The sequence below is a fragment of the Ambystoma mexicanum genome, chromosome 6p (assembly GCF_040938575.1).
Source record: "Ambystoma mexicanum isolate Mex_15411 chromosome 6p, UKY_AmexF1_1, whole genome shotgun sequence".
NCBI classification, from domain to species: domain Eukaryota; kingdom Metazoa; phylum Chordata; class Amphibia; order Caudata; family Ambystomatidae; genus Ambystoma; species Ambystoma mexicanum.
Genome location: NC_090935.1, coordinates 744,745,896 through 744,771,947, shown reverse-complemented (window position 1 = coordinate 744,771,947; position 26,052 = coordinate 744,745,896).

The window sequence follows — 26,052 nt, the reverse complement described above, 5'->3', positions numbered from 1 at the left end:
ATTGCTGTTTTGGGATAAAAGAGGCAAGAATAATATTTTTGGGTATAGAATTTAGATGAGCATTTCTAACTTGTGTGAAACTTATGATGATATTACAAAAAGTGATAGGTTTAGAAATGGTTAGTTTTTGACAGTGTAATGTGGATTTTGTTGGTGCAAACATGAGAATAATGTTAGATGTTGTTGGGCAATTAAAGATTATGAAAATTGATACCATAATAAAGGTTGAAGTAAAGAAGAGGGTAAAAAAGACGCGGGAAAAACAAGAGAAAACCTTAGTTAAATAAAAATATAATCACTCCATTAGTATAAGTCCCTGAATCATTCTCTGGTAATTTAGATGAAACAACATTCAGACTTAAACTCATTTCCACACATTTTCCCACACATTTTTTTCACTAGGGTGGTTATAACCAAGAATACATTTCTGAGTCATGGTTTAATCCAGGGATATAAGTTTCCATAGTACAAATCCATCTGGATTCCTCTTGTCGCAGAATGCGCTCTTTATTTCCTCCTCTTGGTAGATGTTCAATGTTTCCATGCCAAATACTTTAAGGTCCTCAATTTGAAAATTCTGATGTTCTGTGATGGTGTGTGCTGATGGTGGGAATCTGAGGTCCTGATTACAAATAGCTCTAATATGTTCAAAAATTCTAGTCTTAAGCTTTCTAATTGTGCTTCCAATGTACATTTCTTCACATTTGCAATCTATCCCGTATGCCACATGTTTGCAATTGCAATTAATAAACTGTTTTATACATGTGGTTTGACCATTGGGTAATAGAAGATCTTTTTTGCCATGTAGTATGTTGGGGCAGAGTTTGCATTTTCCGCATTTATAGGTTCCCAATATGGGTGATGCATTGAAGATCCGTCTTGGATATTGTTAGGTAGAATTGCATGCAGTACCCTCTGGGACCACTACACACAATTAGGATTACAGAAGTTAGACAAACCAACCTTTGGTATAAGTCTGTAACACACAGTTTTTGGTAGCGAGCTGAGCAGCCAGGCTTATCTCAAGAGTGAATTTGAGCAGTACAAGTAATTACACAGAGGACTTTCAATCTCAGTGGTTCAGGTAAACACTTATACTCAAGGTTTCTTGGTAAAAACATGTATTAATTGATTACACATTAATTACACAATCATTTAGAAAACATTCCACTAGAATACAAAACTCCAAGATTTTGAGACAGTTTGATCTCTCCTGAAATAGGAGTCAAATGGCAGCTCAGTTACATAGAAGGGAGCAAAAGGGGGAAGGTAAGTAGGATAGATCACATATACTTGTTAGACAGTGCAAATGGTTTCAGTTCACCAGAAGAGTTCAATTCAAGTCAATAGGCCAGGCCAAAGTCAATGGGCTAGTGTTCTGGATAGGAAAGAGCAATTCTGGTATCAAACGGTAAAGTCTTTGCAAAAGTTCTCAGAAGTAGTTTAGGCAAAAAAAGAATCATATGTCGGGTCACAAGCTGAATAGGCCTGCAAGTTGGGAGAGTTTCATGAACTTTCACAGTGAGAGTGGCATTCTCTCAATCGGGTTGGCACAGTACCTTAGTGTGAAGAACAAAATGCAGCTGAAGATGTTGGTTCCTGGCAGGTCCTGCAGATCTCACTGTTCCTGAGCCTCAGTCATGGGGACAAGAGGGAGGATGTTGGGGCACTCCTGCACTGCACAGGATCATCGAAAAGCAAACAAGATGGAGTCACTTCAGTTCCAGTAGCTGTAGGTTAAAGCGCACAAGCTGGTGTCCCTCTCCCTAGTTAATCCTAAACAGCCTTGAGAATTGTATCCAGGTGGCTTACAAGTTGATTGGTCCCACCAACTCAAAGGAAGAAGTCGTCCTTGAAGGGGCTTCTCTGTCAAGATGAACTTGGCAATTCGGGCCAGCAGCAGGGCTTCACTGGGAAAACCAATGATTCAGGAGTTGCAGCAGCTGTCCTCTTCCAGCTCTTCATCGGTTATTTTGTTCCAGTATTCGACTCTGCTTTCCAGTCCAAGAGACTCACCTTTTAAACAGTTTTCTCCCTTTCATTCCAGCCTAGCTGTCAGTCGCCCAGCAGGGTGGCTGTCCTTGCCAGACAGTCAGCCAGCCAATCACGCAAGAGTGCATTTGGGTCTCCTAGGAGACTAAGCACAGGGAGTTTCAGGCACCTCCCTCACTTCCTGCCCACCCCAGACACTCAGACGCCAAAGGCGGTCTTCAGCCGTGAAGCACGCCAAAGGCATACAAACAAAGGGACCAAACCTGGTTTAGCGCACAGAGACAAACACTAGAAGGACCTTTACAAAAAGAAATGGCAAAAAAAGAAGACCGGGACCTGTTTCAAGAAAGGGGCTTAAGGCGCCATCTTGAAAAACATGGCTCTGTGATTTTTAGCCACCATTTTTAGCTGGTGTTCGCAGTCAGGAAAAATCATGGTAGTTCATTGTAAAACCACTGCCAACAGCCTTTTCAATAGGAAAGGGTAGCATTTGACTGCTACATGAGTATCTAGACACAGGGGATACTAGGTAACCCCTCCAGCCCTCCATTGTAAGATGTGTGTGCTGGGTCTAGGAATTTAGACTAGTGAAGTCAATTTCACTTTGCATTCTCTGGGAAACAGTAGTTTATCACAAAGAAGGTATTTAAACCTTTGGGAAGTCTAAAAGACATCCCTGTGCCACTGCACTGAGGGTGATCTGTAACACACATTAAAAAAGATGATGCCTATGGAGTTATCTAAAACTCCAGAATCAAAGAACACAAGTGTAAAACACACATCAAAATACATGATGAAAGAGTGGGAACAAAGGCTCACACTCTTTCCAGGAAAGAAAATCAAGTCCTCAAAAATCCAGCAAAGTTGCTGGGGGTCAGGTGAAGGGAATTAGCACATTTTTGAGAATTCTCCCTAACATATATTGGTTTGTGTTAGGTTTTAGAAAGCTGGGACTGATTTGATTCCCAATCGTGGGTGCGCATCGAAAGCAGATACGAGGATGATTATCCAAATATTTATTTAAACCTGAGTCAGTAAGAAGGATGTTCCAATACTTGTTGAGGACTTTTTTGGTATTGCTTGCTTCTGTGCTGTATGTTGTGATGAATTTGGGAGAAGTCACTTTGTTGGTTCGCTTTTGGTTTGTCAGTCAAAAGGTAGTCTCTGGAGATTAGTTCTGCTTTTCCTATTGCTTTATTGACTAACTTAAATTCATATCCTGTTTGTAGGAATTTGTTTTTTAGTTTGATGGGATTTTCCTGGTAAACAATAGATGTACTGCAGTTTCTTTTTGTCCTTAGGATTTCCCCATATGGGATATTGTTTATGGTGTGCTTGGGATGGTGAGATGTAGCATGGAGGAGACTATTGCCTGCTGAGAGTTTTGCATAAAGTTTTAATTATATCTGCCAGTTTTCCACATATAATTTAAGGTCTAAAAATTCTATGCAGGCAGAGTTTATTCATTTGGTGAAAGAAAGATTATTTTCATTATGGTTAAAATGACAAATATAAAGTTCCAGGAGTTCAATGTCTCCTTCCCAGATAATTAAAATGTCATTGATGAATCGACCCCAAAATGTAACATTGTTTGAAAAAAGTGTGTGGTTCCTGACGTGTTTTAATTCAAAGAACCCCATAAAGAGGTTTGCATAGGGAGGTGCAAACCTAGACCCCATAGCTGTTCCTTGAAGTTGTCTGTAGATGTTGTTGTTAAAGCAAAAGATGTTGTTCTTTAATGAAAAGTTTAACATGGACAGAATCATTTCATTTTGGTGTTTGTAAGAGATCAATCTCGTTTGTAAGAAGTAGGCTGTGCTTTCTAGAGCTTTATCATGTTGAATACTCAGATATAACGAGACAACGTCCAAGGTTACAAAAAGGGTTAGGAGGTCCTGTTTTAACCAGATTTTGATCATTTCACTCTTTTTCAGGATTAGGTAGAGGATTAATGGATTATTTTTTATAGCAATCTTGGCTACTGAGATGTTGGACACATGCTTTGACATAATCTGGTCTATTAAGAAGAATGATTTTTCCTCCTTTGTCAGCTGCTTTTGTAATTATTGATTCTTTTTTTGCTCATTTATTGAGAGCTGACTTCTCTTCCAAAGTAAGGTTGTATATAGGTCTTGGGTTGCGGTTCTTTAAATAGTTGGCTCTAATTATGTTACTGACTGCTTTATGGAAAATGTCGATCACATTGTCAGATGAAAGACCTGGTATGAATGTGGATTTCGGTCTGAGAGTGGTTTCCTCTGACAAGAATGATTCTATGCCTTGTTCTTCCAGAAACAATTCAAATAGAGAACAAGCTCATTAACAATCCAAACACATTGCCAACCTGTTATTCCAATAATTGACTCACATGAAAACACTTTGTTCTTATGAACTCTAAGGTTGGTGTTCATTATTCCCATTCAAACTAATTTTTACTAATTGACAGTGTGGCAGCCACACTGCTTGGGAAACATCTCTGCTTGACAACCAACTCTGGAATTAAATGAGGAGTCGCCAAGAAATAGCTTTGTTTGACTGCTATTTTGTTTAAAACTGAAAATCGCCAATGGGTAAACTAGTGCAATCCACCTCAATGATGGAGCCAAGTGCATACCACCATGCACAGAGACAACTGTCCACTTGAGCCTCAAATATTGCACGGATCTTGGCACAGGCGCTATGTCTGTCTTTAGCTCTAAACATATTCCGGCAATGATTGACCCAAATCTGCCATTAGATGGACTAGCATCTAAATCAAATACTAATGGTGCTCCTAATAGTAGAGTGCAGAACACATGAGGTATTATTGCACTTGTGACAGCTGCCCTTCTGGGGAGAAAAGAGAGAATCATGGTGGATTTGGATGAATGAATGATTGTAATTATTTTTTTTTTATTTGTTTATAGTTCAAAGAACCTTTACAAAATAGCACATTAATACAACAAACAAAAAAAAAAACACGGAGAGAGAAAAAAAAAAAAAAAAAGAAAGTTCACAAGACCAAACAGAATACAGAACATCTCATTAAAATTATAAAAATAGCACAAAGCATTAGCACAATTTCTATATGAGAACAACCCAATAAAAACATGATTTTAACACTGAAATAATGAAATCTCTTTCTCAATTACTTTCAAAAACTCAACCAAGGCAAAGATTAATGCTCTCTCATTTCCTTGCATCAATCGAGTCCAAAGAGATATCATACAGTCTTCATAATTTATATTTATGAAACGTAGAAAATGCTTTGTACGTATATCTCTAAAATGTGGGCATTCTAAAATTAAATGTTTTAGAGTTTCCTTCTGTTCGGTACACCTCGAAAAGCGACACTTAGTGACGCCTAAATTAGTTCCTACAGTTCGCCAGAATTTTGTTCGTTCAAGGGTATGAAATTGATTTAATCTAAATCTCATGTAATACATTCTGATTTTATTACACGGAAACATCGCTATATAATCACAACAATCATCTCTTTTGTGAAGGAATTTTGCATATTCCTTATAGGTACTCAAAGTTGATATTTCATCTAGAGTTTTACACCAGTCGTTCGCAAACAATTTATGTTTAACATAGTTAGGACGTATAAGCAAATCATCATTATCGGTGCCCAAGTTATTTAAAGTTTTGGCCATGGTTTCAAGGTAGCTGGTGAATGAACTGGATGAGCAACCCTTTGTAAATTCAAAAAGATCCTGATATAAAGAATTATCAGGATAGTTAAGAATTTTGGAATAGTTTGAGAGAGCCCGCCAGGTAAACCTAGTGGACAAGGAAATCAGTCCCAACTCATGTCTAATAACACAGTTCGGGATTGATATAGATAAACATAAGGCTCTCTTCACTAAAGTACCCTCTATGGAATCAAGTTGCCTATGCAAATTACTGACACAAATATCCATGGCATATAGAAGAATAGGCTCAACCTTCAATGTAAGAAACTCTAATAGCGGAGTCATTGAAAACTTACACAGCTTATGAAAGATAAATTTCATCTGACTTAATAGTGGTCTGGCTTTCATCTTTATATATTCCACCCATAAGTTTATGCTATTCGCACTGCTCAGGCGATATCCTAAGTAAGTAGATTCTTGTAGTTCACACAGACGAGTCCCCCCGATATTCCAGTTGAACTTTTTGAGTTTCTTATTTGATTTAAAAATCATTATACATGTCTTGGATGGGTTAGGTCGAAGATTATGTTCATACGCAAAATCTATGAATATATTTAACTTAGCCTGAAGACCAGCAGGAGTTAAATCGAAAAAGATGAGGTCATCTGCAAAGGCTAGCCAGTGTATTCTTAATGAGCAAAGTCTTGCTGGTATCGTGAGTGTAGATTCCCAAAGTTTATCTATATCAGAAAGATAAAGATTGAACAGCAGGGATGCAAAATTGCAGCCCTGTTTCAAACCAAGATGAAGTTGCACTGGTTCAGTTAAAGAACCGCCCTGAGTTAGACGAATTCTACAAGATGTATTGGTGTGGAATTTCTTGATCCAATAGGTCAGATATTCTGGAATTCCAAATTTACGCATTTTGTTCCATAAAACATTGCGCACAACGGTGTCGAACGCAGAAGACATATCAATGGATGCAATGTAAATTGTGCTCAGTTCATTCTTATTCACTCCGGCAATCAGATGTTTCATTATAGTTGCATTTAGTGTTGTTCCCATTTGTCGTCTAAATCCCACTTGGCATTTCGAATATATCTTATAAGTTGCTAGATGTTTATCAAGCTCATAGATAACTAGTATAGCGAACACTTTTGCCGCCGCATCTGTTAGCGATATCGGTCTATAATTCTCGGGCAATCGAGGGTCGCCCTTTTTATACAATGGAATAAGAATGGAAGTAACCCATGAAGACGGGATAGTGCCACTCACTAAGATACTATCAAACTTAATTTTTAGGATCATACTCCAAAAAGTTGGATCGGACCTATATACGCAAGATGGAATCCCATCGGGACCAGGGGCACGAGAATTAGATAGTTTTTTGATGGCCCACATAATATCAAAAGTAGTCCATACAAATTGTATATCAGTAAATAATAACTCTACTTCATCTTGGTTTATTGCAAAGCGTTCTGGTAATTCATATTTTTGTTTAGCATAAGCTATCCAAGTTTCAGCGTTGATTAAAGATTCATTACATAAATCCGCCTTATCCCCTTTTTTTAGGGCTGCAATGAATGATTGTAATGTTATCAAGGCAGATTTATACACCTTTACATCTGGTTAATGTTTAAACTTCAAATTTTAAATATTCTGGGGCTTCCCCCTTGGGTATACTTCCGGAGACGAACACCAAACTTCTACACCAATAGGCTGGCTCAGTCGCAATGTTAATTTATGGTTGAAATTGTAATGTTAAAGTCGGCAATGGACTCCCACGTAAACTGCTGCATGATTTGGGTCATTCGAAGCTAGGATTAAGGGACCTATTTTCATTTTTTCTCCTTGGAAATGGATTAAGGCTGGCAAATGGATGAACTTGCTTAATCTCTTGGGGACAAAATATTATAGACACAATTGTGGGGAGCTCAATTACTCATTATTTTATCAATGCATTGCATCCTTGCCCTAATTTAGATGATAAAAGGGTTGTAACCCGTGCTGAGAGTGACTATAATCTGCTTGAGGTGACACTTATTCAATGAAAATTAAAGGAGACATGAGGAACATGGATCAGCCTAAGCTAAGCAATAATAGACAAGGTATTAGGTGAGAAAAAATAGATCGGAGGCAACAGTGGGAAGTAAAATTGACATCCTTTCTTTGAACTCTGAGCAAACATCTCTTATTCAATTTTTTACTAATTTGACGAAAAAGGCAGGACTCATAACAAGTGAGGCAAAAAAGGTCTAAAAAAGAAATACGGTTTTATCAATAAGGAATACAAGAAAACAAAGGAGTGCAGTGTCGTCTGCCCTGACAGTATACCCCAAAAATCTGAAAGGGAAGAGATCACACAAGGCATAAACAGATTAGAAAAAGGGAACTGGTATTTCAAATTTGGAAGAAACTTTCACAGGAAGCAAAAGATAAGAACCCACAAAAGGCATGCACCTAAAAGTAAATTATCAGACTGAAACAAATGTCCCAAAGTAGGCCTGATAGCATAATTTCAGACATATGTAAACTTTAGTTGAGGATTTCAAGCATAAATCAGAAATTAATTTTGCCGATACAACATTGATTTAAGGCCAGAAGCCCTTGTTTGTAATCTTGGAGATATTCAAAGGAATATCTGCTCATAAATCAAACAAAGGTGTGACTGCTCCAGTTAAGGTTTTTAAATTGGATTTGGAGTGGCGGTCCCCTGTTTTGTTAAATGTTGATAATGGTACCATTACTACTCCATGGGAATCATTTGAAAATCTGCAGTAATTTTACGAATATATACAAAGGTAGACAGAATGTCACATAGGTCATATTTATATACCTCTCTTTTAGACAGCTCCTCAAAACATTTTGGACACCTCGTCTATTATTTGTTATTGACTGGATCAAAGAAGCCTCAATTATGGCTGACACTAGGTACGAATTCAGAGAAGTTCTGGGCACCTTAAATCAGGACTTTAACTTCTCCTTTTGACTTCAAACCACGTTAACAAAATGTGAGCACCAATGTGCCTTGCCTTCATAGATATCTTGGCAGCCTTTGAACTTGTTGATCGAGGGTTGCTGGAGTAGGTCCTTGATCGAATGGGTGTTCCAAGTGGTTTATAGAAAATTTCCATTCCTACTTGCGGTGAAACTAATACTGTGCTTGGATATGACATAGAAAGAAAATGTGCAGCAGCTTTTCAGATTGGTTGGAGGGTAAGACAAGGGGGTGTTCCTGCCCCCTCCTGTTTTATCTGTATACTACCTTCTCCAGGAAATTTTAGAGAGGGTGAAGCTCCATGTACCACACGTAGGATCACAAGGCATCTCCCTGTTATCATACATAAGTGATGTAATGCTTCGACATACGTCCAAGACACTAGACCTCCACATGCATGCCTATTCTCTGTTGCTGTGGATAGAAGGATGAATATTAATGCTTCATAAGCTTCATTACTAGTCATTAGAGAAAGCAGTATAGTCTGGTCATTTTTCGTACAGTCTTGTTTATAACTGAGCACTGTAAAATATCAAGGTATTGGCTTAATTTCGGATCTAACAGCATATATGCACATTGGGAGACATACCTCCCAAACAACGTGGGTCATGGATGGATTGGCCAGACTCTCGAAATACCTAGGACATCACGCTATACGTGTTATTTTTGAGCATATTGGGCTGAGGCTCAATCTGTGACTTTATATTGAGCAATTCTAAACATTGCCCCTGATCATTGTCTAATGAACATGTACTGTTGCCACCACTAAAGCCTCCTGAACACCTTTGAATAGAAAGGACAAAGCTGAACATGCCTGCTGCATATGTTTGACATGGGATCCAGTGATGATAACAGGACTGGCATGTAAACATATGCCTGGAGCTTAACACTGCTGCTGCCACTTCCTCTTACAGCCCATCCTCTGCAGCTCCCCTGCTCAACCTAAAAACAGGCAATCTAAGATGACTCAACTAGAAGGCAGTAGATTTGAAAACCTCTGTGTGTAGATAGGGAACCATCCCAGGCACATAATCCAGGAAAAAAAAAAATGAAATGACAACAGGTTCCGGACACTGATACTTCTCGACCAAAATGAGAAAACCAATGTCATCTCCTTCTCCATTACCATGCAGATTTAAATAGAACATGTGCAATAAGTAGAATTCTAACAAAAAAGTGGGATAGTCTTTTTGGGTTGCACATGCAAGAGAGCATTTGTCGCCTATAACAATAATCTGGCACAAAATTGGTGCAACAATTTTTATTTCTTTGGTGAAAAACATAAAAAGCGGTGCACCCAAATGACTGCTAAATTAACCCAAACACGCATTGAGCAATCTAACATTACTGAGCTGATCCCTGATAAATCTCCACCGATGCTGGAATTACACACTTTGGACAGTAGACAGCCAACAAAGATCTTCCAATTTATGCACACCCATTCCACTAAAAATACACTTGAGCCATATCCCTTTGCACTCATAACTGGTTCCTGGCTGGTGCTTCCTAAAGCATGAATTTATTTATTTATTTTACTGGGTATTTATAAAGCACCTATACAACAAATGGTGTTTCCATGCATATTCAACGCCCCAGTTACCTGCCACTTCTGAACCTTACTACCCAAACAGGACACCCTACCAATATGGGTCCTAACCAGTTGCCACCGACTAGCCTCATGTCCCAAGACCCTATTAGTCTAACAAATCTACCATGCTCCCTCCTAGCCAGAAATGCTAGACTTCAAGCGAGATTAACTAAACTTCATGAACTACCAACCAATTCCCTCATCACAAATATCTTATCGGTCAAGGATAATAACACTAAAGCTCAAAACTACCACAGACATAATAAACCTGACTCACTCCCTACCCTAGGCTCGCTTCCTAATTCATGCCAGGTTAAAACACCTGTTACAACTAATGATACTAATCTCCCTCATATCAAGGGCGCCTTAATCAACGCCAGATCCTTAGTGGCGCACCCGACAGAAATAGCAGACCTAATCACAGCGGAGAACCTGGATTTCTTGGCTATAACAAAGTCTTGGCTTCAGGCTACGCTGGCCCAGCCCTCCTTCTAGAAATACCTGATAACTATGAAATTATTAGAGTTGACAGAGTTGACTCACGAGGTGGTAGCATTGCTATCATTGCCAAATCTGACCTGGCTATGAGAATAGCCCCATCCCCATCCCCAGCTGTTAGCTCTTGTGAACTACTCACAGCTAAACTACCTATCTTCAATTCCAGCACCTTAACAATAAACCTAATATACAGACCACCATGACCAATAGGGTCATTCAAAGAAGACCTCTCTGTAATTCTCTCTGAGAACACTAAATTGATCTCTCAAATGCTCCTCTTAGGAGATTTCAATTTAGTATTTAATGATCCTAACGACCATCATGCATCAGCTATCTCCAATGTACTTACTGAACTAGGGTTTACTCAAAGAGTGACCCAGGCCACCCACAACAAAGGGAGAACTATTGATTGGGCAGCTAAATCCTTCAACTGTATGGCGAATCGAATTGCACCACCCCTCCCCACAAGGAATAAAAGGAACATTATGGCAGATAAGCTTAATCCACTCATCTTACCCACTCTCAACTCCTTTCCTAACTCAACCAGCCCAGAAAACTTAGTCGATGCCTATAACGTCACCATGACTACAGCTCTAGACACCATTGCTCCACCTAAGATGCGGAAAAGCAAACCTAAAGCACACTTGAACTCATGGTTCACCCCCCACCTAAAAACATTGAGAATGGAAAAAAGAAAGCTTGAATCCCTGTGGAAACTTCTCACCACTGAGGAAACATAACCAAACTGATCAACATAGCCACCCTTTACAAAAAGGAAATAATACGTACCAAACAGGAATCCTATAATGAGAGAATTAATAAATCAAGTTCTAGCTCTAAGGAACTTTTTACTATCTTAAGAGAATTGGAAGCTCCCACGCCCCAGGCAGATGATTGTGTCAAGGACAAACCCTGCTGCACCAGCATCCAGAATGCCCTAAATAAGAAAATATTCCTCCTCCAAAGCAAGATTGCAAATAAAAAAGCTAATCTACGTATCACAGGTAAACATAGCATTGCCACAGTTACAAATAGCAAACCCCTACACCAATTCAGCTTCTCTCAAGACTCGACCCAGGAAGTGGAAAAAATCATCTCCTCCCTCAAACCCTCTAGTTGTCAAGGAGACAGCTACCCGGCACAGATAATTAAAGACGCCGCCAGAGACCTTGCATCCTAAATAACTAAGCTAATTAACTCTTCATTCACCTCTGGTACTGTCCCCAGTAACCCTAAGGAGTCCTGGGCCTTACCCCTTCTAAAAAAAACAGACTCTGGACACCTCAATACCAACTAACTATAGGCCAATCACCACTGTACCATTCTTACTCAAGATCCTTGACAAAGTAGCATATATCCGAATTCACGATTATCTAGAGTCCAACCACCTCCTTGCAGCCCGCCAATCCGGCTTTAGACCACGCAATGGTACTGAGATAGCCCTCATAGATTTAAAAACCCAGATAGATGAACTGAAGGACAAAGGGAAAACAGCCTTGCTGCTACTTCTTGATCTCTCGGCCGCCTTTGATTTGGTGGATCATCAAGTTCTTTGCACACACCTTGCTTCAGCAGCACACTTTTCGCAAGACCCAATTACTTGGATAAAATCCTTCCTGAACAACAGGACTATGAGAGTCTTTTCGACTCTTGCAGCTGCTGACCGATCCCAATAACCTGTGGTGTGCCACAAGGCTCATATGTCTCTCCTACACTGTATAATATATCCACAAAGCCATTGTTTGATGACCTAGACCATCTGTGTGTCACCTACACTAACTGTGCAGATGACACCCAGATCCTCATACCTTTATCAGGAGAGTATGACAAGGACCTGGCTTTGGTGAATAAAATATACCTTATCATCCAGGCTTGGATGGCCGCACATGGCCTATGCCTAAATGATGATAAAACTGAGCTCCTGATACTAGGTACTGCAACTAAACTCAACAACCTGAGTGCCAACTACACTTCCTTCATTCAACATTGATAGCAATACTACTTAAGTGGTAAAAGAAGCTAAAACTTTAGGTTTTTACCTCGAATCTGCCTTCACACTTAACAAACAAGTAAGTGCCATGGCTTCCTCTACAGCTTACACTTGTAAACTGAATAGAGCTGGCAAACCTTTTGTTTCCAAAGACAGTTGTCAATCTTAGCTAGAGCACTCATACTTTCTAAGCTGGATTATTGTAATGCTTTGTAACTGGGGGCAAGCAAATACATCATCAACAAAATCCAAATTTTGCGAAACAACGCTCTTAGAGCAGCTCTTGGCATACCTAGAAGAGAGCACATTACGCATCTAAGGAGACAGATCAAATGGCTCTCTACTAAGGATATAATTATGCTTAAAACTCTATCACGGATGCATAAATTCCTTAAACAAGCTGCCCATGTTTAGCTTTCGGAGAGAATTACAAAAAAATCCTCCATACGACCTACAAGAACAGTCAACTCAGCATGTTTGGTTGTGCCCAGATTCAAGCTAAAAAAAAGCAGGGGAAGTAGATTCCCTGTCATGGCAGTACAAGCTTGGAACACCTTACCTCCTTCACTCAGAGTTAACCAACCTTTCCTCACATTCAGGCGTAACACTATAAAATGGCTTGTCATGAATTACACTAATGGCTAGCTCCAGTCCTGCTTTTAGGAAGTCCTCAGACAAAGTTTCTTCCCCTGATTTAGCCTAGTAACTTCGCCTGTCTACCAAGTCATTCTTTTGTACCTGTATTCTTGTATATATTTCCTCACCCTATATTGTATAATCTTGTATATGTTTCCTTGTATATATTTCCTCACCCTATACTGTATAATTTTGTACATATTTCCTCACCCTATATTGTATAATCTACTCCATCTTTCTGGATTCTTTGTAACCTTTGTAATCAAGCTTAAAGTATACTTGTAACCCTGCTGTGCAAAAGACGCCCAGATACCTCTGAGTTGGGTGCGCCACACAAATAAAATAAACAAACAAAGAAACAAACAAATAGAAGACAAATAGGGGTGTGGTGGGAAGGGCATGCAGAGAGTGCAGGCAGTAAGAACCACAAGCTAAGTTTGAGGACGTGGGTCGGGTAAACTCGGTAGCGATGCACACTCCGCCAGGCTAGCCAGGGGAAAGGGGCCCAGAAAGGAAAGTGCAGGCTAGGGGTGGAGGGTTAGGAAGACAGAGTGCTGGGGTAGACTGGGTGAGGAGGACCTGGTGCCCTGTGGAACTCAGAAGGAACCAGGCACCCAGTCAATGCGGCAAAGGGGGGCATTAACAGGGGGTTGGGAGGAGGGAAGGAAGAAGAGAAAAGGATGGTCTTCAGAAGCTTCCAGGACTTAAGTAGATCAAGCTCAAGCCTGAGAGGGGCAGGGAGGCCATTCAAGAGAGAGGCTCCTGCTGAGGAGAGAGAGGAAGAGGCTGTTGCAGTAGTCCAGCCAAGAGAGGACCAGAGCTCTGAAGACATTGGGGCTCATTACGGGTCCAGCGGTAAACATGCGGGTAGTACCGGCGTGTTGCCGGCCGACCCGTAAATATTTACCGGCATCTGAGTTCTCGGTACCACCGGAAGATTACAACCCTGGTGGCCTGGAAAGTCAGGAACTGGTCAAATGTTGTTGCCCATTCCCATGGGAATGGGGATATTGAAGCACCAGCACCGGTGTTAATGGTGTCGGTGCTTCCGTGATGGGTCTGCCTACCATGGCTGCTGTGCCCAGCAGGGTGAGACCTGTCGGGCATGGCGGCTCCAGCAGGCAGACCTGTAATATGCCGGTCCAGAAACAAGGGTACCGGTAAGCTTACCGGCGCCCTTGTTTCTGGACCAGCAGGGTCTAAATGAGACCCATTGAGTTTCTGGGGGGAGGAAGGAAAGGGAGAATGCCTCTGAGGAGGTTCAGCTGAAAGTGGGCCTACTTGGCAAGGTTTACGATGTGAGTAGAGAAGGAGAGGAGTCGAAGATGACGCCAAGGTTTTTAGCCTCACAAGAGGGTGAGAGGAGGGGCCCATGGAGGGTTGCCAGAGAGTACGAAGGAAGGAGGGTGCAGGGGCCCCAATAAGAAGGATCTCAGTCTAACTGGCATCAAGGCAGAGATCTTTAGCAGCACATCATGCCTGACTACCAGTCAGACAGTCAGCAATGAGAGAGGAAGAAGATGAGGCATTGGACGAAAGCTTGAAGGAGAGCTGCATTTCAGCAACATAACACTGGAAGTGAGGAGAGAAGGTGGAGATCAAGTGGGCCAGAGGGGCAAGGTAGATGTTGAAGTGCCACAGCGAGAGGATAGAGCCGTGAGGGACGCCACAGGTGGAGAGTGTGGTGGAGGACAGAAAAGGGCCCAGTTGAACCTGGAAGGTCAGCCAGATAGGAACAAGGTCAACCAGTCCAGTGCCAGGTCTATGATGCCAAGGGTGGCATGATTGACTGTATCAAAGGCAGAGGAGAGATCAAGAAGGATGAGAATGGAAGGAGAGTTGGAATCAAGATTTGAGAGCAAGTCTTCACAGGTGTTCAGGAGAGCAGTTTCCATGCCTCTGGCTGCTCTGAAGCCAGATTGGTGGTTGTAGACACAACCAACGGATTCAGTGTGGTGGATCAGTTGAGAGGTGACCAGATTCTCCAAGACTTTGGCCAGGAAGGGGGTAATGGAGATAGGGCAGTAGTTAGTCAGACAGGAACGGTCATCAGAAGGCTTTTTAAGAAGTGGGTGCACAAGGGTGTGCTTGAGGAGCAGTGGGAAGGAGTGATTGGAGAAATCAGCCAAGGCTGGAACAAGGGAGGCAATGTTCTCCTTAATAGTTCTGGAGGAGCAGGGGAGCACCTGTTTGGATGAGACCTTCATAGAGAGGACTTGTTTAGAGACCTCATCTGGTGCAATGGGCAAGAAGGAGGAGAGTAGAAGGGAAGAGGAGAGGGGGGCCAAGGGAGGCCAGAGAGCAGGCGAGGGAGGAGGGAGAGGAGTTTTGGATGTGAAGTGTGAGGCCAGTGCAGTGCAGAGGGCCTGGAAAGGCAGAGGAGGAGTAGAGACTGCAATAGGATAGCCGAGTTCCTTGCAGATTATGCACAGTTCAGCCATTTAGTTGGTGGCTGAAGAGATGTGGGCTTGGATATGGGCCCTCTTCTTAGAGTGGATGCAGAGTCTGCATTGACTTTGGAGCAGGCAACAGGCCATTCTGTCACTGGATGTGCTTCAAGCCAGCCACTTCCATTCAGCAACTCTGCACTGGCATTTCAGAGAGGCTAGATTGGAGTCATATCAGGTGTTGTGCTTGGAGGCAGGCTTCATGCAGATCCTCACAACTGGGGCAAAGATGCCCAGGGTGTTTGAGATGGAGAGTTGAAGGTTAGCAAGGGCTGTGTCTGTGTGAGAGTCAGTTGCTGGAGTGGGAGGGGGAATGAAAGTGTCGGCGAAAGCCACAACTGACACTTCATCTGTCAAATTATGGTGAAGGAGACTGGCAATGCGGGCAGAGGCTTAGCCGGGGACCCAAGAGATCGAGATGAGAGGATAGGAGAGCATGGTCAGACCAGGTGGGAGGCGCAGTGAGAGTGTTGGAGATGGGGATGTCTACTGAGATGAGAGCATCCAAGATGTGTCTGGCTGAGTGGGTGGGACCGGAGGGTAGAATAGTGAGGGAAAGAGAGTCACAGAGGCTGCAGAAGAGTCCAGTCGATGAATCAGGAGAGTTAAAGTTAATATTGTAGTCTCCCAGGAGGAGAAGCATAAAGGTAAAGGCTAGGAGAGAGAGGAGGTGAGGTCTGACCACTCCGAAAGGAAGAGGGAGGCCAAACCAGTGGTCCTGTAGATGGTGGGGAGAGTCAGCGAAAGGATAGGAGAGACACCAAGCCTGCAAATGAGGCATTCTAAGGAAGAATAGGACTGAGTGGGTATGATAGTAACAGGGACCCATTCATGGAAGATCAGGTCTACTCCTCCTCTAGACCGGTTACGCCTGGGCTTAGAAAGGATCTTGTATCCCTCAGGGAGAAGTCTGTCAAAAACAGTGACAGAGCTGGCAGTGGACCACGTCTCAGTGAGAGTGAGGATGTCAAGGTCAAAGTCTTCAAGGAGGTGACAGATGTCAGAGGAGTGTTTAACGACAGAGCGAGAGTTGAGGGTAGCTAAGTGAAGCTGGTTGTCACCTTTGAAGTTCTTCCAAGAAGGAGTACAGGGATGTGTTACACCCGTCAGTGGTGGCGAAGGGGTGGCAGAAGGAGGAGTGGCAGGAGAAGGGAAGAAGTTGATTAGAGACAGAAGACACCTATCAAGAAAGAGGAGGTTGGGCTGAGAGCTCTGGACAATGGCAGTGCCATTATTGTAGACATTAATGATGCATCTAGAGGATGGGAAGTGTGCCAAGAGCGCATCCCATCTGGTTCCACCATTAATGGGCAAAGAAGCGAAAGGGGAGAGGACTGAGACCATATGGGGAGTCCATAGGTCAGGAGAGGGAGCGACGAAGAGGATGTCAGTGACAGTCTGCCTGCAAGAAGTGTTGAAGTCAGTGTCAGTGCTGGGCTGGTCTGGGTTGAAGGATAGGAGATATTTCTTGAACTTCTTCCTTCCAGGCTTTGAAAGAGAGGTCGAATAGGTGATAGAGTAGCAGTTGTAGTAAATAGGGGAGATGGAGAGCACCATGGTGGGAGAGGGCAGAGAGATGGAGGGAGAGAGAGAGAGACAGACAGAGAAACTGCACAATGCATGATGAACTCACCCGGCACCTAGCAGCAAGTCAGGCGCAGACGAATCAGGTGCACCACATCACACAGGTCACCGAATGGGGTATTGTGGTGCTCCAACAGCAGAGGAGAAGGAAGGCGACTCAGGTGGGATGAACCATTCTTCTGGAATACAAGAAAAGTGCCTTAAATCACCAGTCACCAGTCACAAGACACTTCATGAGATCCTTTTCATCTTCCTCTTTATCTGGGTTCAGGACCAATTCGTCACCAAAATGAAGTGTCATCATACTTCAGGTAAGTCACTCTGACAAACATCAATTCCTCCACTTTCAAAGCCAGCACAGATCATACCTTTGCCAAAACCTCCAGCATACCAATCAGCATGGTTACATATCTCTCTGGGGATCAGCTCCACTTGGGCTTCAAGCAGAGCTCGGGACCAATTTGTTGCCAAAATGAAGTGTCATCCTACTTCAGGTAAGTCACAGTGACAATCATCAATTCCACCATTTTCAAAGCCTTCACAGATCATACCTTTGCCGAAAAACTCCAGCATACCAATCAGCTTGGTTACATATCTATATGGGGATCAGGTCCACTTGGGCTTCAAGCAGAACAAGTGATGAAAAGTCAGGAGGCCTGGCAGCAAGAAAAGCTCACATGAGTCGGATGCAGGAAACGTCCCACTGGTCGCCGAAAATGTGGTGCTGAGCTGCTCCAGCAGTGAGAGGTGGAATGTGCCAAAGCACGAGCACGAAGATGAAGTGATCTGCAGCCTCGCTTGATGGTAATGGGAATGCAAAGTGCCAGGAGTCAAAGGCAGCAGGGACGTCACTCTGCTCCTGAAGGACACCCCCTGGATACATTAAGTTTTCATGCACAAAATGTCAAAAGTTTGGCCAAAAGAGTGCATCAATCGTAATCTTAAAATATCCAATCCAGAACTAATAAAGCAAAACAAACATGTTCTCTTTGGAAGACTCTTCCTGGGTTTACTCAAAGTCTTGACTGTTACAGTTGTCCGGTTTTCACCAGCTCTTCGGGACACCCCCTGCACTCTTATATTAAACGTATGGGGCTTTGTGATAATTCCTGACTCCAAGATGGTCACCAATTGGACCACTTCTTTGCATTGTGAGCAGTCTAGCTTTTCCTTTCTCCCTCGTTATAATGCTAAAGAACTTATTGTTATATCCTTCCTCACCTTCCTTCACCAGGAAAGGCTGTGGCCCACCTTATTCGATCTCTTGGTGCTTGCAGGGCTCTCCCTTTCTATCTCCAATGTATATTCTCCCTGTACACGGCCATCCTCCAGTCAGCCCTCACCAGCCCCCTTACGGTGCAGGGCGAGCCTCCAGGCTATTAGGTTGCTGAACTCTGTGTTCTAGCAGAAGGCCGCATCCACCACAGGCCTCCAGCCCTCTGGGATCCTTCTCACTCCCGCTGATGCACATCGCTACCTTGCATGCATCCAGTGGGTCCCGGCCGGGCCCTCCAGTCTCTGACTTCTTTGTTCAATCTTATCTCCTCTCCCTCCTTGGCACAGTGGGGTCTTCCAATCACCCTGCGGGCAACCGCCCTCCAGCGTCACCATAGTTAAAACTCTGAGACATCAAGGGCATGGCATCACAGTCATTTTCCCATGCTCTATTACTCCACATCATGCTGCCTCTCCGACGTTCTCACGTCACAGGGCCATAGTTACAGGAATTAAAATCTGGCCCTATCCTCAGTGGGCCAGCGATGCAAGATTAACTTTCGAATGGCCCAGTTGATTCTGGCTGGCAATGAGGACCCCTTGTGTTGTAGAAGTTCTTGGTGCTCGACAGGGTCGTGTCAGTTTCACGACACTTTGCAGCTTCTGCGACAGAGTTCAAGACAGGAACCTAGGAAGATTGCTGCAGCGCCTAGCAGGGCACACTGTGTGCTGGCTGGGTACTGGTTCTGGAGCTGCCTCTGGATTTGACATCTCCTCTGTTCCCTGGAAGATGTTTAGTGGAGGGATCTTACTTCCCACTTGGAGCTCCTGGCCATACTTCACTGGCAGAAGATGTAAGGCAGACTGTACCTTTAGCCAGGGTCCAATGATGAGTTCTTCCTTCTGCTTCTGGTGAAGACGTCATATCATCTGTGAATAGATGGTCCAGTCTGCCTGTCACCTGGATCTTGACTTTTTGAATGAAGACTATGGCCATGTTAGCAGTCAATGTTGTGCCTTTTAAATGCTGAGTCTTTTAAGACAAATTGTACAGCATATGCAATGTGTTCCTGTCAGAGCCTGCCTCTATAATCCTGGAACACGAAGTGGAGGTACCACTGATGAGCTGCATAAAGACATGATTTGTAATCATTCTGTAAATCAGCTGACAGTATCTGAGTACACCACTGTAAGAATATGCCATTAAGAGTCCATCTTGAAATGTACCATCTTTAAACAGCTGGGATGCCCCTTAAGGACCTACAGCAGCTGGGAACCGCTTGATACTTCGTCTGATATGCTCTTTTGACTTGAACCTATCATCAAGCCTTTAATTTCTGGCTCTTTCCACTATGTGTCAACATCTTCTCAAACACCATGTGCACCTCCATATTGGAAGTAGATGGTGGATACCAGCTATAAATCAAATCATTTTGCTCAGCTGGCCACAAGGTATATGCTAAAGAATTCAGTTTCCCACACATTGACCATAATCTTCAACATCCTGTTCTTGTAGACATCCCTGCCCACAGTTTAACTGTCCTTTGCCTATTCATTCCCTTCTTTAGAAGAGCAAACAGATGAGGAACTATGCCAGGTGTCAGAGCCTTAAATGTATTATTCCAGCTCCAAAGAAGATAGCACTCCTGAGCTAATCATACCTTGAAGTTCCTTCCTAGATTCTGGAAGGCCTAATATGTGTCGGAGGTAATCATACCTTGAAATTCCTTCCTAGATTTCCTGAATGCCATGGCCTGCTCTTCTGTCCTCTACAGGATCACTGCCTAGTGGTAGCTATCAGGTGATGGAGACCAGGAGCGATAGAATGGGTAATTTTTCTTACAAACAGCCATATTCAGTGCGCACTTGTGACACTCCTCGCGTGTTGTTTAACACTCCTCAGCATCCACAGCATGTAAGCACCAATTGCATACATGTTTACAGTGCTGCTGCTCCCATGCCACAACATCACCCCTGATGCCGGCACGGTGGATTCCCATTCATGCATTTCAGTAACATCATGTGCATCACAATTGTGCTGTGGTATTACATGCTTCCAAGCCCCTGCGGCATCCAAAGAAGTAGCTGCGCTTTCCCCCTCCTTGAGTGAGCCTTTGGATGCAAGTGTGAGTGACATATCCCACGATTCACAGAGCAATCCATTCCAGAAAAGCTCCACTTGACCCAAACCCAGACGTTCCAGTAATTCCTTAAAGGAAACAGGTGAGAACTCAGGGGATGGAGTTTGCAAGACTCCTTGCTATAGGCTCTGTGGGAGGGAGGAGCTTAAGTGCAGATGGAAAGAAGTAGATTTCGGGTGTTTCATTGAGGCAACAGAGTTCCTGCTGTAGGTACTCAAGGGTAACTAATGTAACATGGAGGACAGGCGCAAGGTCATGACCCTAGCCCTGCTCCTCTTTGCTCCCTGTACTATGTAGCTCTATCTTTCCAGTTCTCTTCATGATTTCTTTTTCTGGTGCCTACCGTGCATTATAATATGAAGTGGTTTTTGCTCTGAAGATGATCTGCTACAGTGTACACAAAACCTGTGTTTTTTTCTAATCAGACTCCTCCCTGTCAGCATTGCCGTGGTGCGGCCCACTGCACTGCTACACAGCATATACACGGTGAGGCTATTCGAGAATATAACAAACATATCCCTCTGATATCTCCTGCCATCTGCTGGTACTCCACTGCCACCCTCCTTCCAGATGCATGGCTTTGCCCTGCAAACATCCATGCATGTCCATTGGCTGCATAGATCCAGGGAATGCATCTTCAGACAGCATTGCAGGGCATGCTTGCATAGCTTGCATTTTCATCTGAGTCAAAAGAAAAACGATTCTCAGTGGAAAATTAGGCCAATGACCAAACAAGGAGAACATTAACTTAGACGCATATGGAAGGTACTAAAATTAAATGAACCAAAGAAAACAAGTTTCTAGGCATGATTATGATAATAAGGATAATACAAATATGCAAAATGCAGTGCGTGGTTTGAGCGAAGAGTATGTTATGATAGCATTCAAGCTATTTTAAATGAAATGTAAACTTATAATTCTACTGACGTTGCAATGCTGAATCAAAGGTTACTTTGAGAAAAGGCATGCCATTTAACTCGCGAAGAAAAGAAAAGAAGTGTGAATTTCTAAAAGATCACACAGATGATTACTCATTATAGAAACTATTCGGGTCAATACATAATTTCTTTGTATTGATCACATTGAAGACATTTAAAACATACCCTACAGCGACAACCTTTTCATTAATACAATTTCCCTACTGATGCCTAATATATTAAAAAATATTGATTGAAATATATTTAAAATGCCAGACTTTATTTCCAATTTTGTAACAAACGAGCTGTTTCTTCTAGTGATGGTTTCCAAAGTCAGAATGCATTTATACATGTTAAATGTTTCTTCAAAGCGCATTATTGTTCGGACGAATGTCATTAGGGTCGTAAAATCAAATATTTACAACCAGTAATGCCATTGAAATTGATATGGAAGGGTCCACCTGGCTTCAACCATTTTGGCACTTTCATGTCCACGCCATCATGGGATTTGCACCATTTATTCTTTCGGTGTTCATGTCCTTCTTCAGATGCTTCTGTACCTTTGCGTTCTGAGCTATATTAAACACAGCCCTGTTGTGTATGGCTGACACAGGGAGCCACTTGTGCCTAAAATGTGCTTTTTCACTAGCGTGATCTGGCAGCCGGGAATACAGCCCAGGTCTCCCGTGTTGTGGAGAGGGAAGAAGGTTGACAATAGAGGGAGGTGGGGGAGATTGTCTGAACTCCAGGTGTGTTGTTCTTTTTTGGCCCAGGTTACCCACTTGACCCCTGTAGGCGTTCCCTGTACTGCTGGTCCCTGGTAACAGCTCAGGGGGTGGAAAGGGGATGCTGTGGGACTATACATATTATAAAATAGTAGGCGGCCCCTGCAAACAACATGGTTCATTTCAAGTCAGGGTTTCGAGGGACATTATAGAATGATCATGGACAACTCAAGCTTCGCCCTTCCTCAGAACCCCTTACTGGAATATAGTCCTGTTGTTGATAGTGACTCATCTGCAGTTCCATGGTAGCTTGGCCCTCAGAAAAGCCAAGTGGCAGTTGGACTGGCATACATCCGGAAAAACTCCCTCCTTCTGATCTTGCTCACCAGTGCTGGAAACCAGTGTGCAGCATGAGGGAAGAGAAGCCGAAATAATAGAAGGCTCTGATATTTCAGCAGCACTGCCTTGACTCATTAGTATTTAGGGAAAGGGGGATTGAGGATTATGTGACAACAACCACAAGTAGCTGAACAGCAGCAGCATCAGGACGAATATGTAGCAGGCATCCAATATTCATCTTTCTCCTCAAACACCTCGCCTTTAGTTTGGCTGCAAGTTAATAGTTGACCTTTTGAGTACTATTATGTGTGGAAGTGCATGAATCGTCAGGCGTTTGTGTGGTGGACCTTGCAGGCAGGATGCAGAAATAGCACTAGTGATATAAAGTGGCAAAACTCTTGTCCCTGATAGATTTGTTGGGGACCCACCCGGATGTAATCATTGTTATGTTATGTTATGTTATTTGGCATTTATATAGCGCTCTATATATATCACTGACATGACCTCAAAGCGCTTGTGGGTTGAACACCCTTGGGGACAGTCAGTCGAGAGAGGAGGGTATCATAGGGTGCTTGTGTGCACTCGATATGTGAGCAGCTGCTGTGGTTGCCTGATGGTAGCAGCATCCTAACATTAGATGTGGTGGTACTGAGAGATCAGTTGAATGTGTGCAGTCTGGGGGTTGGTCTACAAGACTGCTTTCTGGTGGCATTAGGCCTGTGTAGGACGCTTCTGTGTGCAGTTAGGCTGATTTTCTCATGGGGTATAGCTGCGTTCTAGCAGGATCTTGAGGTGTTTATGGAGTATTGTTCGTATGTGATCAGCTAGGCTGAAATTGATTGAGGTGTGTAGCTGCACTCGCTTGTGTGTTGGTGTAGAGTAGAGAGTGAGAATAGTGATAGGATAGGTAAGTGTCTGGAGTCGATGTTTTATTCTTACGAGCCCACTGTTCCGGATTACATTCACACGTTTCGCGGTAGCTGCACTCAGAGGGAGATGGCACCGGAGGCAGTAATCATTGCAGCCACCGATCCAGGCATGACCATTTGGCAAGTTCCTTTGTGTGTGTCTAAAGCGGTAGGGGCAGTATATTTCTGATCTGGTGCAGTTAATGGTGTAAATCTTTAGCCAGGTTGTTAATCTGGGTGATGAGGGCGTGGGTGGATCCCAAGAGCAAATATATATGCAATTCTTGAATGATTAGGTGTTACCAGATCTATACCCAGGAGTTTAGGTTTTTCACGGATATGGCATTAGTAATGACAGCAAGGTAAATAGATAAACTCTGCTTCCCACAAGGGGTATGTAGTTAGTTCCTCCTCTCTATATAGCGTCCTCTCAGAATTTGTATCTAAAAACACTACCAACTGTGCATTTTAGATCAGAGTTTTCTAATTATTTTGTCTAAAAAAGCCACAGATATTAGAGCAGCTCTGAGGCCTCATATGTTGGTGACTGTCACTGGTCTAATTGATCGGGGGAGAATTGATCGCGATCCCCCATCCAATACAAAAAAAAACACAACCCCTCACCCAATCCCCTTATATTATTTATTATCCCAAACCCACCCCACACATATATAAAAGAGCACACATAAAGGTAAAGGTCAATTGTGAGAAAGTCAATAAGGACCACTATTATTAGGCTAATTAGGACAAAGGGTCCATTTGAAAAGGTCAATTTGGGTAATACCATTTAAATACTGTATAGTGGGTGGCAGTAAGAGACCTCCTTGCACTTACTCCTATTTTGTTTCTGGGTTGTTTTTTGCAGGGTATACATTCTGTGTCTCCAGTCTATTGCTTCTGAAAGCATATCTTTTCTATTTTCACAGTAAATTGTACATGTTTCTACGCATGGCAGTGTACATTTCGCAATGCCCTATTTCCAATATCAAGTGAGTTATTTGATTAGTTAATTGTGATAATTCACTCCAGTAATGCAGTAGCGCAAGATGAGTAGCCAGATAACTTATGCAAAAACAGCTGACATGTCTCTTGAGTTGTGTGTACATCCCAAAGGCTGATATTAGATTACATTGCATGCATGTAATAACTGGCATGTTTTTGAACGATTAGTACCCGGCGAGGGTCAATCAGAATGTAACAAACATTCTGATAGGCCCTTGCCGGGGCTTTACATGACCGGGAAGCCCTCGGCTGGGATTCCTATCCTTTGTTCCTGGTGGGGGGGCGTGGCAGCCCCTCAGTCAAAGAGCAGTCACAAAATGGGGCAATCTCTTCTCTGTGCCTCCACACAGCTGGAGGCTGCCATCGTCCCCCGCCAGGGATTTATTTATTTTATTTTGTATTTATTTCATTTATTACACGCCCAGACCCTGGGGTATCGCGGCATGGTTACAGACATCTTAGTAATTAGTCATACAATAGAGCAGTATACAGAGCATAACAGTAGGCAGATACAGGTTATACACAGTAAAAACATTGCAATTGGGGCTAGTAGACATTCTACTAGTTGGGAACATTCTACTAGTTCAGGATTAGCGGGATGTTAGTATTGATTGAATAGCCATGTTTTCAGTTGTTTTTTAAAACTGGGGAATGAGTTTTCTTTTTTGATGGTAATGGGGAGGGAGTTCCAGAATGTAGGAGCTAAGACTTGTAAGCTGCTACCCCCAGCTTTGGTGTTGTTATACCAGGGTGATACTAAGAATAGATTTTTCGTCAATCTAAGTATTCTGGTGATATCTTTTTTCTGTATTGCATTGTTAAGATAGATTGGTCCTTTTTTGTCAAGGCATTTATGCGCAATGCAGAGGGTTTTGAACAAAATTCTAGCTTCAATGGGTAGCCAGTGGGCGTCTTTCCTAATCTTGGATATTTGGTGGCGTTTTTTCAGCCCTAACGCTGCCCTAGGAGCTTTATTTTGCATGAGTTGCAATTTGCTGATGTTAGTCTTGGAGGTCCCTAGCAATAGTACATTGCAATAGTCCAGTTTGGATAATATCAACGCTCTGGCCAGTGTAAGGCAGTTTGTTGGGGTCAGGAATTGGCGACTTAACGCTATCAGTTTAGATGTGTAAGCTGTGGAAGAAGAGAGAGTGCTGATATTTTTGGTCATGGTGAGATTGGTGTCTAATTAAACTCCTAATGTTTTTACGTGCTTGAGTACTGGGATCAGTGTGCCATCTATGTTGATAGAGGAATAGTCTGAGTGAAGTGCAGCTATTTTAGTTGTTGATCCCGCGATCAGAATTTCAGTTTTCTCATCGTTGAGACAGAGGCTGTTTAGAGCCATCCAGTTTTGGATAATCGTATATATTTTGTTGATGATCAGTCTGTCCTGGTCATAGTTCCCTGTAATGGGAATGAGGATCTGGGTGTCATCTGCAAAATTTGTGTAGATGA